We start from the raw sequence: 17,616 nt of genomic DNA, 5'->3' as shown, positions 1-17,616 counted from the left end.
AGGGATAACTCCCTGGAAATGCTTGTGGTAAAATAAACAGTCCAAAAATACATGTCATCATCATTTAATCAAGAGTTCTACAAAGAGTATATACATGAGAAGGAATAATAGAGAGGGACCATACTTTTTCTTTATTAAAAAAGATAATTCTAGAATGTAAAGAAAAAATTTTAAAAAATTAACTAATGCCTTTCAGTCCTCTTTAGTGATAACCAGAGAATCCAATTCCAGAAGACTTCTTTAAAATCATCTAATTCATTCTGACTTCATGAATAATAAAAACCTATTTGATACTCAGCAGCAACTCAAGTGTTATTATCCCCATCCAACAAAAAAGGAAATTTGGGACTCAGAAATAAAGCGCTTATCCAATGCAACAGGTCCATCCAGAGGCAGTATATACTTAATCATTAATAAACTTCTTTATATTTTTATTTTTTTTTAAGAGATGGGAGTCTGACTCTGTTGCCCAGGCTAGAGTACAATGGCGTGATCATGGCTCACTGCAAACTCAAACTCCTGGGCTCATGCGATTCTCCCACCTCAGCCTCCCAAGTAGCTGGGACCACAAGCTTGCACCACTACACTTGGCTAATTTTTGTTTTATTTTTGGTAGAGATGGGGTCTCGCTTTACTGCCCAGTCTGGTAAACTTTCTTTTAAATCATACAAATGTCCTCTAGTCAAGAAAAAAGCCTATAAACTTTTTGAAACATTATTTACTTACTATAGACAGCGTCTTGCTATGCTGTCAGGCTGTAGTACAGTTGCTATTTATGTAACACACTGCAGCCTCAAACTCCTGGGCTCAAGCAGCCCTCCTAACTCAGCCTCCTGAGTAGCTGGGGCTATGGGTACACACCACCCTGCCATGCTTGGCAGTATCAGAAAGTTCTTCTAAATGTCTGTCTAAAATTCCTTTAAATACAGTTTAAAAATGCTCTTTTGTGAACTAAAGAACACCTGGTCATTATAACTCATATTGAATCACTTCACATATCTCAGAAATAATAAATCCTCTTTCCTCTCTTCTCTTATTTTAAAGGGAAGGACAGTAACACTTCAACTTTCCACAAATTAGCCTGTGACAGACAGATGGTGGCTCCCAACATGACTGCAATCTCTCAACCCACATGCTCGTCTTATAATGTGTCTTCCAAGTACAGTTGGAATCAATGCTTTCGCCCTGCTGAATGCCTCTCAAGTACAGCTGGAATCAATGCTTCCTCCCTGATGAATCTGGATGGGGGATGGGGGGGGGCAGCTTGGGACTAAGGGCATATGTGATCCTATGTAACTCTTGAGGTTAAGTCATAAAAGGAATACAGCTTCCTCGGAATTTTCATCCACTGAACTTCTGCCGCCATGCTGTGAGGAAGTCCAAGCAGGTACAAGGAGAGTCCAATTTGTAGGTAACCTACAACCTAGCCTGCAACCTAGCCTGCAACCTAGCCTACATCCCAGCCAACAGCCAGTAGGAAGGGCCAGGCATGCAGGTGAGCAAGGCTTCAGCTGACTCCAGCCCCCAAGTCATAGATTCAACCCTGGTTTTGCATCTTCCTAGATAAGGTGCCAGACATCATGGGGCAGATAAGTTGTGTCAATCATACCTTTTATGATTCTGAGCCACAACATTTGTGAACATAATGCCACCAAGTTTGGGATGGTATATAATGCAGCAATAGGAAATAGAACTCCCTGATTTAGAACTCAAGGAAAAAACTGAAAAGGAAGCAAAGAATTAAAGGCTGCTTTCCCTATATTCAAAACAAATATTCCACATTCTGTGCACTAAAGATCACTAGCTTTACTGATAAGACTCTCAGATTATCATGCAGCTCTTATTAAAGATACATGTAAAATGAGGAAAAACAGAAACATACTACAATATTTTCTGTCTTCATCCTATGCATAGGCCTCTTTAGGACGCCTTTTCTCTGATGAAATCTCATCTCGGCCTGTCTTTAAGGCTCAAATCAAACACTACAGCAGCTCTAAGGCCTTCCTTCACCTTGCAAAATGCAGTTTGCTCACGTAAAATACCTGTATAGCCCTCCACTCTAATACAATTTTTTATTTATATATATATATTATACAACAATTATTTGTCTGCATGGCTTTTGCCTTCCTTAAACGTAAGGTCTTTGAGGATAGGGAACACTTCTTTTTTAATCTTTGTATGCTAGTGTCTGTAATATAGAAGTCACTCATTAATTTTTTGCTGAATAAACAAACAAACCTGGTTATCTGATTTCCAAATCCACAGCAGATAAAACACAGTATTAGAAAAGAGGAAATGAACTGTTCTTTTTAAAAAGCACACACGCGCGCACACACACACACACGCAGACATAAAGAGGTAACACTCAGGGAACAAAGATGAAACTAAGACAGTAAAAGCCTAGAATTCTTTAGTGTGGGGTCTACAGTTTACAATTACTTAGTGGAGAGAGACAGGTCAGTATCTTAAAAGATCTCACAGATCTCAGTGAATTTTTGCATATTTCAAGTAAGTTTAGTAAAGAGGGAAATACTACTCATTTTATAAGTATTTCTCCTAAGTGACTACTTTTAAAATTGGAGGTGCTTAAAGGAATAAAAAACAGAACCATGCAAAAGATCTCATTTTCTGGGGGTTGTATATAGTTACTGTTTTACAATAATATCACTGTCTTTATATTATTTTTGTTGCTCCCCCTTGTTCTTAATGTCCCTGTTGTGGTTACACTTCAGACTATTTAAGTATTTTCCTCCCAACTGTTTGGGCTGTAGCACAGAGCCACTCAGTGTGCAACTCCAATATTTTGGCAAACTCTCTCCAAGAGGCCAACATTTTTTTTGTTGTTGTTTTTTGTTTTTGAGACGCAGTTTCGCTCTTGTTGCCCAGGTTGGAGTGCAATGGCTCGATCTCGGCTTACCGCAACCTCCGCCTGTGGGGTTCAAGCAATTCTCCTGCCTCAGCCTCCCGAGTAGCTGGGATTACAGGCATGAGCCACTACGCCAAGCTAATTTTGTATCTTTAGTAGAGATGAGGTTTCTCCATGTTGGTCAGGCTGGTCTCGAACTCCCGATCTCAGGTGATTCACTCGCCTTGGGCTCCCAAAGTGCTGGGATTACAAGCATAAGCCATCATGCCTGGCAGAGGCCAACATTTTTTAAAAAGCAGCACAATATGTACAGAATGACAAGAACAAGGAGAATGTCACCAAGTATGTCTGTAAGACATTTCAGGAAAACTCTTTTTTAAGACAGCGGAGTTTTGCTCTTGTTGCCCAGGCTGGAGTGCAATGGTGCAATCTCAGCTCACTGCAACCTCTGCCTCCCAGGTTCATGAGATTCTCCTGCCTCAGCCTCCCGAGTAGCTGGGATTACAGGTGCACGCCACCACACCCAGCTCATTTTTGTATTTTTAGTAGAGATGGGGTTTCACCATGTTGGGCGGGCTGGTCTCAAACTCCTGACCTCAGGTGATCTGCCCACCTTGGCCTCCCAAAATGCTAGGATGACAGGCATGAGCCACCGTGCCCGGCCATTTCAGGAAAATTTTTGCAAAAAATAAAAATAAAAATCTGAGTCACATATTATTTCAGGTTCATAATCACCTTAAAATCGCCCAGATTTGTTAAACAAAAAGGTCTATGACCAGTGTTACTTTTCTTTCCATTCCTGAAGTCTCTTTTCTATCTTCTAAGTAAGTATATGACTTCCCAGTTTAAATATTAATTCCACAAAATAATATCTGCATTTGTTTTAAGCAGCATTTTCTGTCCTGGGGTTGGGAGATGTTGTCTAGGTCTCTATGTCCCATTCAGAAAATGGCCTCTAATAGTACTTACTTTGCATCAGAGGAGATAACTTCATTTTGTTTTGCTTTTTCCGAAGCTTAAAAGTTTCAAGTCAAGTGTTTTTCTGGAGTTATTCAAATGCTTGTGATAATTCTTATTGTTTTCTTGGGTGACAAAATTTTTCCTGCCCACTACTCTTACACCAAGGTTTCTGTATCTACAACTAAGAATATAATCATGAGGCCAGGCACAGTGCCTCACAGCTATAATCCCAGCATTTTGGGAGGCTGAGGTGCAAGGATCACTTGAGCCCAGTCCAAGACCAGCCTGAGCAACATAGCAAGCCCTATGTCTATGGAGGAAAAAAACAATTAGTCTGGCATAGTGGCACACACCTGTGGTCCCAGCTACTCAGGAGGCTGAGGTGGGAGGATCACTTGAGCCCAGGAGTTTGAGGCTGCAGTGAGCTATGATCATGCCACTATACCCCAGCCTGGGCTACAGAGCAAGACCCTGTCTCTAAAACAACAATAATAAATAAGTATATACATACATACATATGAAGAATATTAATACTACTACTTCTCCACTGGATTAGGTGAGTGAGACTGACCAGGTACCTCTCTCTGGTGTCTACTACATACCTATGAATGATTTTTACATTTATGGTCTATTTCTCAAAGTGAGAATGAACCCCTGTGCACACTGTGATTCAAGAGGGAAGAGAGGGCTCTACCACACACTTCTAGTAAGATTCTAAAGTAGGAAAGAGAAAAGGTAAGGTTAGGTATAAAGTAAAGAAGATGGAAATAATTATAGGACAGGGAAAGTCAACAGGGAGGACAGATGAAGACACTGCAAAGAAAAACAAAAGATACAGAAACTTCCAAATTCAAAGTTATGAAGTAGTCAAGTATTCAAGAAACTGAAGTTACTATTGCTCCAAAAACCTCCGGGAAATTTTCGTCTCTATAATGTTACTCCAAATAAGTGATAAAAGCTTTCTATTTAGCCAAGGTGGCTGTAAAATTAGTGTCTCAATTTCTATCCCCTCCTTAGTCTGAGCCTAAAACAGATATCTACTTCCCAGGAGGGAAAAAATATCTCAAGTTGTTAGATGGTAAATGTTTCATGGTCAGATATTACCTCTTCATTTGCATCTCCTTATGATCTGCCAGTAGAAAGTTTGTCTAGGCCCAGACCTAGAGACTTCAGAAGGAACATGCCATGAAAAGGTCCAAGGATGCCATCATCTCAAGCAATAAGCCCTCAAAGGTTGGCTGTGCTTCTTCAGCCCTGATCAAACTAGGTAACACATTAACAATTTAATTTCCTAACATTTCTGGAGAATCTGAAGTCTGACACCCCAAAATTGATAGAACAACTGCATCCTCTTCAGGACAATTGACTTACCAGACTCTTTAAAAAGTCTAAACAAACAAAACAAACCACGGGAACTGGTCCACCTTAAAAGAGATGAAAGGCAGAGAACAAAATGCAATGAGTGAACTTGATTAGATCCTCGTTTGAAAAACAAAGCTGTAATAGCCATTTTGGGGACAGCTGGAAAAACTGAAATAGAGCTGATATTAGATGATATTTGTTTTCTTAGGTTTAATAATGGTACTGTGTGTGTGGTTACCTAAGATAATGCCTTGATTTTAAGTCAATGAACTTTATATGGATGAAGAATCGTATCTGTAATTTACTTTGAAATGGTTTATCCAGTATACATACAACCACACCCACACCCACACCCTGGAGAGGGTAGGAGGAGAAAGAAAAAACATTTATAGCAAAATTTATACAGGGATTCACTGTACTATTTTTCAACCTTTCTGTATGTTGAAAAATTTTCATAATAAAAAGTTGGGACCAAAGAAATCCTTAGTCGTCCCTAAACCCCAATACTTTTCTAGCAGGTTTTTTGTCAGGAACTGAAAACAAGAACACACTGAAATAGCAGTATTCAGCCTCTCGCTCTACCACATTATTAAAGCATCAGGGGAGCTAGAAGGGGCAGAGGACACTGCACAGAGTGCCAACTGCTTTTCCATCTGAGTCGCACAGTGTTTCTACGATTTAACATTCAGTTGGTTTGTGGCAGAATGTGAATAGACGACAGACAGATGGATAGGTCTTCTGACTTATTCTGCAAATAAAAAGATCCCACAAAATGAGAAATTATTATTAAAAGAAATTTGGGAAGAACGTTGAGAACATTTTTACAAGTGTTGTCATAAGAATATATTAATGTGTGAACTGGAAGGTCTTTGCTCCTTGGATAGTTGTAGAATTTCATTATTTATCTATTAAGACATCAGCCCTTAAAGGATGCCTTCATTCTCTTTTTCTATCGCTTCTTCAATGGAAGTAGTTAAGTGCCAACCCCGGTATACTTTCTTTGTATTTGGTTTTGTTTTATTACCTTTTCAGAACTACTGAATTTCCCCAAGGTTTTCTTTACCTTTTTCTCCTCTCTCCACTATAAACTGAAAATATTAATCCCTCTTCTCATCTAGTGGCAAAATATTCTGCAGGGGAAAATTTAATAAGCCCAGGTGCGAAAAATGTCCAATTTTACTGAAGTGACAAAGCCAAAAATTTAATTCTTTATTGTTTCTGATTTGAAGGTAAGAAGACGGCCTTCCTTTTCCATAGAACGCGTTTATTTATTTATTTTTTGGAGATCTATAATTTTATTTATTTATTTATGTTATTTTACTTTTAGTACTAGGGTACATGTGCACAACGTGCAGGTTTGTTACATATGTATACATGTGCCATGTTGGTTTGCTGCACCCATTAACTCATCATTTACATTAGGTATATCTCCTAATGCTATCCCTCCCCCCTTCCCCCTATCCCTCGGCAAGCCCCAGTGTGTGATGTTCCCCACCCTGTGTCCATGCGTTCTCATTGTTCAATTCCTACCTATGAGTGAGAACATGAGGTGTTTGGTTTTCTGTCCTTGCAATAGTTTGCTCAGAATGATGGTTTCCAGCTTCATCCATGTCCCTAAAAAGGACATGAACTCATCCTTTTTTATGACTGCATAAAATATGGTGTATATGTGCCACATTTTCTTAATCCAGTCTATCATTGATGGACATATGGACATATGGGTTGGTTCCAAGTCTTTGCTATTGTGAATAGTGCCGCAATAAACATATGTGTGCATGTGTCTTTATAGCAGCATCATTTATAATCATTTGGTTATATGCCCAGTAAAGGGATGGCTGGGTCAAATGGTATTTCTAGTTCTAGATCCTTGAGGAATCACTACACTGTCTTCCACAACTGTTGAACTAGTTTACAGTCCCACCAACAGTGTAAAAGTCATAGAATGTTTTTAATAAAATCTGTAACTGATCTATTAAACAACTTACTAATAACCTTTGAATACTTTTGGACTCCCTCTCTTTTTGTTTGGATTGCGTTATTAACTAAGATCAGTAATACAAACTCCCCAAATAATTGGGTTTTATGACAGAAGGATGCTTCCTAAATTTTAGAATAACTCATCATTTTCTCTGGCCAAATCAAAGATCATGAGCATGCATGGTCAACACATGTTTACAGAAGGCCAGGTACAAAGGTTCATGTAAAGGGCAGAAATGGGGAAAACTGGGTTCGTGACAGACCCCTCCATTAAGTGTTTGAGGATATTATTCTATAATGCATGGGGAATTACATTATTAGAAAAGGAATATCTGGGGGAAGATCAATCTATTAATGACTCAAAGCAGAGAAGGAGGTCCTGTTAAATATCAGTCCAAAACACAGTTTTAAAATGAAAGCCTTCATGCTGTTTTCTATACACTATTTGGGTGGATGGGAAAATGAATAGAGTGTGTGTGTGTGTGTGTGTGTGTGTGTGTGTGTGTGTGTGTGTGTCTCCGTCCTCACTATCTCCCCCTGTTAGCAAGCTAGCAAGAAAACAATTTCCTAAGTCATTCAGACAATACACACCATTTTAGGCATATATACAGGCACAACATACAAACTGTAATTAATACCAGATTAGTCGAAGAATTTTAGTTCATAGTTTTTCTCCTGACATTAAACTTCACAGAATGTATATCAAAAGATCTAATTCATTTTACTAACGTTATGAAATAATCATCCATATATTTATGTAAACCTTACAAAAAAAACTTTTTTTTTTTTTTTGAGATGGAAAAAAAAAAAAGTACTGTCACTCAGGCTGGAATACAGCGGTGCGATCTCGGCTCACTGCAAGCTCTGCCTCCCAGGTTCACGTCATTCTCCTGCCTCAGTCTCCCGAGTAGCTGGGACTACAGGTGCCTGCCACCACGCCCAGCTAATTTTTTTTTTTTTGTATTTTTAGTAGAGACGGGATTTTACCATGTCAGCCAGGATGGCCTCGATCTCCTGACCTCTTGATTCGCCCGCCTTGGCCTCCCAAAGTGCTGGGATTACAGGCGTGAGCTACCAGGCCCAGCCCCAAAAAAAAACTCGTGTAGTAAGTAGCCTATTTCTCTGGAGTAACAAGTACCATAAACTGACTACTCAGTTTGATACTTGATAAAACTACTAGTATCCTTAAAAATCTTTTAAGCTGCAATGGTATGTACTCACCACTCTTGATTTATTCCATACATACCTTCATCAATCTGCAGACTTACATCATGGCTACTCTTTGCGCTGATATTTTCTATCTGCATGGTCCAAACATTTTCAGCCTACATTCACACAGCAACTCTCAATATTCCCGCAAGGTTCTCCTTAGGCTGCCTCCAGTTTCTTTCTATATGCATTTTTTTCTCCATTATACACTCAATTAATTCCTTTCTTGAAAGGAGTAAACACCTATGAAAACCTGTGGTAGTCCCAGAAAATGTGGGATTAAGCTCCCAGAGATACCGGAACCTCAAAAGGAAATAGGAAGGAGATGGGAAAGGGAACACTCTCTGTACCCCTCAGTGGGAAGGCACTGCCTCCCCTCACTCTTCCAAGGGCCCTAGAGGTACGCAAGCCCAGTGAAGACAGGGAACTCAGCCTCTGAAAACCACAAGCCCCAGAAAGCCTTCTCTTGCCTTAGGACTACCTAGTCTTTATCTGATCTTGGGCGGAGTTGTGCCCCCACTTCTGTCCTAGGAAGAAGAAAACAATCCCTCAAATGCTCAGTCTGGTAACACAGACAATGAGGGCAGAAGAGCTTTGGGGCTTAGTGGTGCTTGAAGGGCACAGGCCATCAGCATTGCCATCCTGTTCCACAATTAAGGATGCAGATCAAAAGGCTCTCTCTATACATGAGCTCCTGGTGGGATATCCTGAATCGTACAACTGTAGTGCAGGTGAGCATCCAGGGCCTCCACCCGCTGAGACTTGTCCCATCCTCTATCTACCTACCACAGGTCCCCTCTTTTCCACTCTTCTTCCCTCCCCACCAAAGGTCAGCAGCTGGCCCCCAACATCCCCACACACAGTGAGAGGGGGCAGGGAACAGTTGAGGCCTCTCCTAGTGACTCCTAGTTCATGACGCCTGCAAGAGTCTCAGATCACCCTGAAACCCACATGCAGGGCCAGGCCAGGTGTGCCCAGGCCCAGTTCCTTCCTGCCCAAGCCTTTGCTTGCCTGGAGCCTAAAATCTGGGCTCCCCTTGTCTCCTGGCTCTCTTCTCCGCTAAATGTGTTTTCTTAAAGTGAAAATACTTAGTATTAGAAATGAGACAATAAATGATAGTGAGAATGCTGCTGTTGATTGCATGAGTGTCCTTTAACCAGGAAATAATGCTCCAGTTTTGTTTTCCAATGCCCTTCAACGTCCAGGCATTTTGTTGACTTTTATTGCTGTTGTTCACTGTCAATATATTCAGTCCACAGCGAATATGTCATTTTCTCGTATAATATGTAATAGCTTAGAATATTCCACTCTATTAGGATCGTTAATTAATTGTACAATCCTTTGCTTAAAATAAAAAGTAGCACAGCATAAGGAAAATATAGTCACGTGGTTTCCATTTCCTTCACTAGGTTTCATGACTATCTATTTAGAAAAGAGTCCAGTGGTGCTCAAACACAATAAAATAACACGTTTTTGTTTTTGTTTTTGTTTTTGAGACAGAGTTTCGCTCTTGTTGCCCAGGCTGGAGAGCAATGGCGCCATCTTGACTCACCACAACCTCCGCCTCCTGGGTGCAAGCAATTCTCCGGCCCCAGCCTCCCAAGTAGCTGGGATTACGGGTGCCCACCACCATGCCCAGCTAATTTTGTATTTTTCATAGAGATGGGGTTTCTCCATGTTAGTCAGGCCGGTCTCCAACTCCTGACCTCAGGTGATCCGCCCACCTCGGCTTCCCAAAGTTCTGGGATTACAGGCGTGAGTCACCGCGCCTGGCCAAAATAACATGTTTAAACGAAATAAATATTTTTACATCACACTTGTATGAAAAAGCCTTAAGGAATCAAAACATTAATATTACTTAAAACAGTAACAAGAACACCACACAAAATAAGTCTCAAAACAGAATTACAGAAGTTGAAAACATATTGAGAAACTCCAAAGAGGCAGGCATTCTTAAAGTTTTAGCAATTTGACAACAGTTTTCACCAATCTTAAATCGTCTTAATATTTTCAGCTTATACCATTTTGATGGCTTTAATCACCACTTTCATGACATCTAACACTGCAGGGTTTATAACAATATCCTTAAACAGGGAAAAAATAAAATACAGATATAAAAGCTAAGGAATGTAATGCTCGATCCTACTACAACAAAGCTCAGCCTCAGTCTTCTGAACCACAATGTTGTCCAGCAACTAACTCCGACAACAAATCAGCCAATACCTCACTTCACTTGGGCTAAGGCGCGACATAATTGCTTTCTTAACAAATAGCTGGCTTCTTCACTAAGTGCTTTTAGCAGAGTAAATCTGTTTGGTAAAGGGGGAAACTGTAGATCATGATCAGACACGATCTACATAAATGAAATCCTTAATGATAGTAACAGACTTCCCCCATAATCTTGATTGTATTCTTTTCACTACCACTCATATTTAATCTTCAACTTGAAGAAAAAATTAAGTCAGGGAAGAAGAAAGATAAAAGGAGGTAGAGGAGAAAGATGTGCAAAGATTCATACCCAAAGTGAAGTGGTCAGAAGTTTGAGTCATTATCATTCCACCCTTATGTCAAAGCACTGCGCAGAAAGTGGTCAGCTACTGGAGTTTGGTCTCAATGCCAGGCACACCCTATGCTACATCCACAACAGGCTGCTGGCACAAGATGGCAGATGCAGGACAGCAGAACTGCCTCAAGCACCGGCAAGCCCCCACTGCCTGTCTCCATAACTACCACAACCAGCTTCTGTAATTTCCAGAAATGCTATAATATTAGGTTAAATTTGTAGAAATTCATATACTCCCAACATTCAATTCTACTACAGAATTTCCGTATTCCTTATTTAGGAATCTAAAAACATTTTGACAATAACTGAAAGTTTTTCATTTTTAAGCATATTAACAGTACAATTAGAAATTTTAAGATAAGTTAATATTAAATATTCTGACAAATGCTACTATAATACCAAAGACAAAGAAGTCGTTTCATATTTGAATCATGAACTGATTTTATAAGCAGAAATGATCTGCTAGAAAAAGACAATCCTCATTTAGATGGGGACTTCAATGGGCAGAGATCAGTCAGCACCAACAGAAACTACCAGAACTAACACTCTTCCAAGTTAAGCTTTGGAAGGTTTTGGGTCACATTTCATATGGACACACTAAATGAATAATAGAAAATACCATGCATTATGTTCTCATTGATGACAACAGGTCTTCAGTCTCAGCAGCTGGAACATTATAAGCAATGTATGCTGATCCTACATGTGCAGGTGAAAGAGTTCCCTGAAAGCTCTCCGCGCTGGGTGCAAACAATTGAGCAGAGAGAAGAATTCCACAAATAGCAGAGCAGAAGTCAGATGACTGAATATATTATCAGCCTTCTTTTTGGGACTACAATACCTCAACACCGAGTCATCCACGCTACATGATTACAAAACATCCACAAAACATGCATCACACAATCTGTGCCCAACAGTTAAACATACTAGAATCAGGTGTTTTAAGGACGTAAGAAGCCAACTACCTTTATCAGCATTCTATCCTTTCTAAGCCTATTTCCTCTATAGTGCTCTGTCAATCTATTTTCTACCTATCCCCCACAATCAAGTTTTCTTCAGCTTTATTTTCTGAGCTTTTTATTGTGAGAACAATAGGCAACCTGAATATGCTCTTGCAAAATACATTCCCTACTCTTTTCCTTTTCACTAGTAGAGAATTACTGATCTATGTTACTTCAACAAAGCACTGGGTAAGACAGCTAACAACAACAGGGTTCTACCTCTCACTGCTACAGTAAGAAACATACAAGAGTACTGTAGGGGTACCTTTGCCCTGCACTTGGTTTTCAGTAAGCACTCAATAAATGTTAACTATTTTACTTCACCCATTATAATTCTTATTTCTTGAAAATTAAAAGAACGAATCTATAATTTCAACAATTATTAAAAACTGAGCTGGTGACTAAAAAAGCCAGACACTATTCGTGGGTCTTCATATCAATCACCTCTGTGCAGGTATAAGCCCTCCTTAAGGCAACAGTCTGGAAGATGCCTGCTGATTTAATTTGCAGGATTGGAACTATTCAAATGTATTCATCCTTCTTATGGACTTAACAAGTAGACTGAGCCTTATAATGTCCCACAAACATTTGCTTTATCAGATTCCTAAAAGAAAGACATTTTCAGATTCAACCATTCCCTCCGATGTTTAGGATTTATTTCCCCACTCAGTGGCAAAGTTAATTTTTCCTCCCAAAGTTTTGCTCACAGGTACAGGACTTACCTCACTTTAAGCTTCAGCGTCCTTCTGGAAAATGGAGGTAACCTCTATTTTATAGGGTTGTGGCAAGAATTAAAGAATGAAGCACACATCAAAAAAGCGTCTATCAGGTTGTTGGCACTCAATGATAGCTGCTATTATCATTTCTGTTATCATTGTTACTCTTCTAATACAGACCTTTTAGTTAAGAGCAAGAATGGGCCAGGTTCAATGGCTCATGCCTATAATCTTAGCACTCTGTGAGGCTGAGGCAGGCGGATCATTTGAGGTCAGGAGTTCAGGACCAGCCTGGCCAACATGAAGAAACCTACCTCATCTCTACCAAAAATTATCTGGAAGTGGTGGCATGTGCCTGCAGTCCCAGCTACTCAGGAAGCGTAGGTGAGAGAATCGCTTGAACCCGGGAGGCGGAGGTTGCAGTGAGCTGAGATCACGCCACTGCACTCCAACCTGGGTAACAGAGTGAGACTGTCTCAAAAAAGGAAGAAAAAGAGCAAGAATAAGCTACATCTAGAAAAACTGACAACCATAGCAGAATACTTGCACAAGGTTGCACTCAGGAGCATTCCATCCCTTAGAAACCTAGGTGGTTAAGGCCCAGAATGAGCAGCCCTAAAGCGGCAACAATTCACAGGCAACGCCTGTCACCTTTGCCCAACTGAAGAGTGCCATCCTTACCATACACCACACAGGACTCAAGGCCAGAGAGGATACAACATGATTCCAGAGGAAATAAAACAAAAATAATTATAAATATTCATACCTTCATTAAAAGAAATCCATTTGGTTGTAGGCTAATCAGTTAAGGGGACATTTAACAATATTTTTTATTATGAACACTTTAACCCTATTTTCAGGGAAAAGACAACCCAAACCCAAATCAAAGTAAAATGTGCTGACATTATATGATTAAAATTACATGCACACAAAAAGAACATATCTTTATTACTAAAGCAAACTGAAATGAAGGCAAATATGTCCCCTCCCACCTCCTCCCCAACCAAAAAAAGTGATCACCCACTCTATGTTCCCCCTTTAATCACTGGCTCTGGAATGGATGGTTTATAATATCAAAGTACACTGAAAAGGCCAGGACAGAGTACTTATCAAATGACTAAATGAACAAATGAATGAGACAATACTTAAGTCAGACAAGAAAGCAAAGACAAGGTCAAAAAGCCCAAAATGATGGCCAGGTGCGGTGGCTAATGCTTTTAATCCCAGTACTTTGGGAAGCCAAGGGGAGAGGATCGCCTGGGCCCAGGAGTTTAAGACCAGCCTGGGTAACGTGGCAAGACTCATCTCTACAAAAAATATCAAACATTAGCTAGGCGTGGAGACACACACCTGTAGTCCCAACTACTTGGGAGGCTGGTTCAGGAGGATCACTTGAGCCTAAGAGGTCAAGGCTACAGTGACCTGTGATCATGCCACTGCACTCCAGCATGGATGACGGAGTGAGACCGTATCTCAAAATATAATATAATAACAACAACAACAGCAAGACCAAAGTAGATTTAAGTTGGCCAGGGGAACTCAAACAATTCGGAATTGGCTGCCTAAAAAGCATAAATTCTGCCAGAATTAACAGGCTAACTTCAATTCTCCACGTATCTGTCAGCTGATGCCTAGTCAAAGTAAAGATGTTTTCTTTTCCTTTAGAACATTTAACTAGTTGCGAATAACTTCTACCTATATGATTCTGTGTCCAAAGCCTCAAAAACAGCTATATAAAACACCACCATAGGTTCCCTGCTCATTTAATTCTTCTCTAGAAAATTTCCAACCAGAGAACCAACAGAAAATTGTCCTAGAATCAACATTTCCACAATCGCATTATGTCATCACAGCCCTGGGGAGCCAGAAATGTGGTCATTCATCAACATTTCATACAGTAAACACATAAAATCTTTGCCCTAAAAGCTAACAGTATTAGGATCTACCTGCAGACCACCTAGTCTTTTAATTTCAGTTGCCTTTATAATTTACCTTTAAGATTTCCACTCCTTTTCATAATCAGTTTTACAACAGCTAAGAGAACTACACCAGCTTCTAAAATATCATCAAAAGTCACATTCTCACCTCGATCTAGAAATTAGCATCTAGAATCCATAAAGATGTGTTTTCTGAATTGAAGGTCTGCAACAGTAAAATTGTATTTCATAGCTTTTCCAGACATTACTTGTAATAGACTTTAGAGAGTAATATGACATATTCTTTTCACAGCTTGTAATTCATAAAACTCTACTAGAAGCCTTTAAAAACAAAAAAGGAAAAACACAAACACTTGGAACACAAACACTTAGAACCTTTTTTCTTTGTTTGTTTAGAAAAGTAAGACATAGAGAAGTAATAAAATTAGCCTGAAATATGAAAGGGTACAAAAAAAACCTGAAGGTTTTGTTCCGTTTTCCCTTAAATGGCTTTCATTTTTGGTATGAACTATAGACTTATTCTTTCACTATGGAAAAAGATCCTGATTTGTTGCTGATTTTATGATTTGCAGCAATAAAAGACCAATACTTTAAAGCAGTGACTTATTTTCTCCCGCCTATTCTCTTAATCAAAAATCAATAAAGCATGTAATAACATATATTACCAAACAAAACTATATACACAAAATATTAAAGTAATTTCTTAAATAGCAGTTTTTTCATAGCAATAAATAAGCATTAACTTTGCTTTTAAATATAACTTCGATTATGACACAATAATGGCCAAAATATCAAATGAGGGCACGCTGTGCATTTCAGAAAAATTGTTTAAAGAGACCATCCCCTTTTTTATTTTCCTTTACTATCCAATATCCTAAAGAGTGCTTAAAGAATCCCTTTTACACTCAATACAACACAAAATTTTTCCTAAGAAATCCAAGCTGTCAACTTATGGGTCACATTTCAACCTTACGTAATTTGAAACAGCTATGGTACTGAATCCTTAAATACAGGGCATGTAATGGAAGGACTGCTCACAGATCCTTGATGTTACTGAGGCTTGGAAAGCTTTAATAAGATACAACTATAAATAAAGACAACTAAGGAGCATTACTTTATCCACAGCCCAAATCCCCCTCCAAGCCTTACATTTTATATTTCCAATAAAATGCTCTTCTAACACTAAGACAAAGTCATCTAAATTATATTTAACCAATGAAGGGTTAAAATCCAAAAAATATTAACTACTCAAAACATATTAAATCCGTAACTGGTGAGCTCTTTTCTACCCTCCTGCTTCAGTATACTGACATCTAAAAGTCAAAGAACTCCTCTGTTTAAGACTGAAATTCCCAGGAGGAAGGAAGCTCAGATCCAGCCTGAGAGCACACAATGGAATCACAGCTGACGATGCACATCTTTTTCTAGATGTCTCCATATGCTTGAGAGGTTCCCCCCACCAAGCCAGACATTAGGAGACTTGGTTCTCTCTGCCACCAAGAATCTGAGCACATTTTCAAGGACTGTTGCAGAGAATTAAGTAAAATAATGTGTTGCTCTTAAGCATACAAAAGAGAGAAGGGCGTTATGTCAGAGTGCCAAATGATGGGGGGTTTTGAATGTTGTCCACTTTTGAATGTTGTTTGTAATACTCCTTACCTCTGCCAGTCTAAGTAAGTGTTTGATTTACCTTCTCTCTTTTTACTATTTTATTACAAACAACATCTCAGGAGCTACAGCAAAATGCAATTAATTCTTGTCTACATGCACCCAAAATGATCCTGAATTGGGAATTCTCATGGTAAATTTGAAAATAGTATACGACAACAGAACACAGTTGTAAGGTCTGGCAAATACTGTTCCCTAGAACTGCAGTCCCCCTTAATTCTTTCTTAGTAACCCAAGATTAATAAAAGCTTGACCTATGACACATTTCCCACGTAACCTAAAAGAACACACTCCCAAAATTAAATTCATGGGATACTTATGACAAAACTGAATAAATTCATTCTTAATCTAACACTTTACATTCTTTGAACTCTCAAAGATTCTACAAATTCCAGGTGAGAAAGGGAGAATTACTTCTGTCAGTGTGCCTAACCTCACCAACAAAGAACAGGCACACACACACACACACACACACACACGCTTCACACGCACACACACACATGCTTCGTAGCAGCTGCTTTCTTTTTAAAAGACTGCTATTCCTGCAGAGCAACCTGTGATCTTTACAGAGAATCAAAGACCTCTGCTCCTAAAAGTCAAGAGTTGAGAAAGTCACTTGACTAAACGCGCAATAAACAGTTAAAACCAAAGATGTCTCCAAACCTTGTATAAACCAGAAAAGTACCCACACACTGTACAATTCAGCAGTGTTTAAGAAAATTAAAATTATTTTTAAGAATCTTTTGTGTGGGAGTAATCTGGCAAACTACATTTCACTCAGACTTTTTTCTGTAGACAAATATTCTTTGATTAGCTTTGCTCCTTAAATACCCACACTTAATGTTTCAATCAGTGATGCTTTAGTTCCCAACTTCATTTTGTTTACCCAAGAAAGAGCAAAAAGAAAAAAAAATGCATACCATAAACCACAACTTTTTTTTTTAATGACATCCCCAAATATCGAAGTTTCAAGTGCACTTTGGGAATTGGCGCTCTAATTAAACAAGGAACCAGTGAAGCCATTATGAACAATGATGCTTTCCACTCCCAATAATTAGTTGGCGTGATACTATTCCGATGCTCAGGGTCCTCTTTCAAATTTCATTGTCCCCATTCTGGCGTAGCTGAGTGAAACCGAGATAGAGGCAAACGGGTAACTTCTGTATTCTGTGACCCTCAGCATGTAAACCGGACGCTGAGGTCCAGGACATGATCACTACAGCATATGCCATTTTAGAAACCGGCCTCGGGGAGTTACTGCCACATCCTAAAGTGGCTTTAGACTTCGTCGTATATAAGACAACGTCTATTTCGGTACGAAAGACATACAGGACCTCGAGTGCCGCGGCATGCCTCTCCG

The 17,616-nt window shown here is 39.4% G+C and overlaps 1 protein-coding gene across 12 annotated transcripts in view; it reads right to left on the bottom strand.

Annotated features, from left to right (window-relative positions):
• NCOA2 (nuclear receptor coactivator 2) overlaps nt 1–17,616 on the bottom strand; it is a 297,264-nt gene that overhangs the window by 277,251 nt on the left and 2,397 nt on the right. The window contains exon 1 of one of the 12 annotated variants that reach the window (XM_050801537.1): nt 11,557–17,584. The exons of the other annotated variants lie outside the window; for them this stretch is intronic. The gene's annotated coding sequence lies outside the window, so the exon portion shown is untranslated. Of the gene's footprint in view, nt 1–11,556; nt 17,585–17,616 lie in introns of those variants that run through there. 12 annotated transcript variants of the gene reach the window in all.

The sequence above is a fragment of the Macaca thibetana genome, chromosome 8 (genome assembly GCF_024542745.1).
Source record: "Macaca thibetana thibetana isolate TM-01 chromosome 8, ASM2454274v1, whole genome shotgun sequence".
In the NCBI taxonomy this organism is placed as follows: domain Eukaryota; kingdom Metazoa; phylum Chordata; class Mammalia; order Primates; family Cercopithecidae; genus Macaca; species Macaca thibetana.
Note: the sequence above shows the minus strand (reverse complement) of the source record. Positions and strands in the feature narration are given on the sequence as shown.